Below are 2,500 nucleotides of genomic sequence, written 5' to 3' on the forward strand. Positions count from 1 at the left end.
ATATATGTATGCACACATACATACATACACATATATGCACACACACACATAAACATATGTATTAATACGCACACCCGTGAATCTATAATAGGATACGGATTCTAAGACACAAAAATAGACGAAAGGAAAGAAGTTCTGCAACTCGGATGATCACGTGACGTGACCAAGAAAAATAGTATACAGAAATATTTAAACAAAGGAAGAGGAATTGTTGCAATCTTTACGGAGGCTCATAAGCATACACAAATATCCAATGTATTTATCTTTCTATCTATACCTACCTTTTTGTCTCTGTAAGTGTGATGTATGGATATATTAATAGATTGAGCGTGCGTACGTTTATTTTTATGTATGAATATATGTATATGTTCGTATGTGTGTGTGTGCGAGCGTATATACATGGGTGCGTGTTTCCGTGAGTGTGTTTGTAGAATTATGATGTAATTGAAGCTCCCTGATTATCTGAAATATTTATTCCCATGTCCTCATCTCAACACGCCTCACCCCCCCCCCCCTCTCCTCCACCCCAACCCTCCTCCGCTCGCCCTTTCTCGTCTCCCTCCACTCGATGGCCCTTCGCTTCACAAAATATTTAACGAACACTTCATTGGGTAGCTCTCGAATAAATTCACTCTGCTATAGAATAGGATTACTTGTGCACACACTTTTATGTGTATTTTCACATATATCTGTATACATATACATATACATGTATATCTATATATACATACATATACATGAGTGTTTGCGTATCACGTCAGGCATGGTGAGATGAATAATACCTTTGCGTGAAAGCTGATGACGGATAAACCAGTCGCTTTGAAAAGGTCAAACCGATTTGGCTTTTTGTCGGAGAGAGGGAGAGAGAGAGAAATCGAAATAGAGAGAGAAACATATAGAGAGGGATGTAGACAGAAAGAGACGCGTTGAAAGATAAAGACTGAGAGACAGAGGGAGCCCTGGCCTACATGTTTGACACATTAGCATTAAGTAGTATGATTACTCTAATACAATTAAAAAAAAAGGAGGAATACCACCTTTTCAAAAGATCAAACAGACCATAGAGATTAAAAGGGGGAAATGTTTACGCGGCATTTCATTACTCAGTCTACCACAGAAAACGAATCGGTTTTGGCCCGACAGAAATGTATCGGCCGATTACGAAATATGACAAGCTTTCTGATCGACCTGGCTATTATAAAAAGGGAACAAGCCATTACGTCAGAGAGATTGGTTCCGCTGCCGGTTTGTGTGTTTTTGCTCCTCTCTCTGTTATCCTCATTTTCTTTCCCTTTCCCTCCTCTCTCTCGTCTCTCGTTCTCCCTGTCTTTCTGTTATCCTCCCCCTTTTCCCTTCTCTCTCGCTCTCTTATCCTCCTTTTCTTTCCCCTTCCTCCTACCTCTCTTCTCTCTCTTTTACCCTCTCTTTTCCCTTTCCCTTCTCTACATCCCCTGTCTCTTTCTTCGCTTGTCCTCTCTCTTATATACATCGGTTTCTCTATCTACCTATCCAACTATCTACCTACCTGTAACGCCCCCCCCCCCTCACCCCCACTCCACCAGCACCCCAATTTACGCGATTTAACCTAAACTCGAATCTCTAGCATTGCCCAGCTTGGCGACCAGGGCCGTTTTGATGTCCGCCCATGTGCAAAACGCGGCGACCAGGCTTAATGCGATCAAAAAGACTCGAATACTTATCAAAGCTTTGGAGTAAATTTAGAGAGGTGAGAGGTAGCCGTAAAAATTAATTGGTTTTGCGATTCTGTTGGATCGACGGCCAACCGCGAGGGAGTGAGGGAGGGGGCGCTAGGTGGGCGGGAGGTTGATTTCGTTTTCTTTTCTACGCGCATAGAAAACGGGACGAGGTTGGGATGTTACGGTCTCATGTTTTCCTGTTCTTGTTGGTCTGTTTATTTTAGTGGCTTCTTTCGAGGAGGGAAGAGGGAGAGTAAGTGCAATATGAGTGGAGTTTTTAATCATGATTAAGAAACAAGAAACAAAGTGCAGAGGTAATCGTACAAATAAGTAAACAAATAATCAACCATTGAACTTTGGGGTAAAAAATAAATGGAAGATAAAACATAAATATGAATCAAACAAATTCATAAAACAATCAGCCATCCAAATAAATAGAAAAAAAACGGACAAAATGATGAGAAAAACAATTAAAACATCCAATCGACACGAAATTAACCCGTGACTGTTGGCTTTCCCTCGAACAAGTTACTGCAGCTTTTATTTCGGTTTTACCCCACTACCTGTTCCTCTTCAATTCGCAAATTCTTTTTTAAAGGTTTCTACGACCTAACCTCTCTCTTTTCGGTGAGACTTTATGGTTCAAGTTGTGGCTGTGTATTTCGCCCTTCAGTTTATTTGCAGTTCTTACTCCCTCTTTTTCGTCTTCTGTTTAAGGTTAAGTATAGGCGTACATACATGCATACCATGTATATTATATCCGTGTTTCCCTTATCCCTTATCATACACGAATGAGCGTATAT

Source organism: Penaeus japonicus, unplaced genomic scaffold (genome assembly GCF_977035675.1).
Source record: "Penaeus japonicus unplaced genomic scaffold, GWHDUDI00000001_assembly GWHDUDI00000013, whole genome shotgun sequence".
Lineage (NCBI taxonomy): Eukaryota > Metazoa > Arthropoda > Malacostraca > Decapoda > Penaeidae > Penaeus > Penaeus japonicus.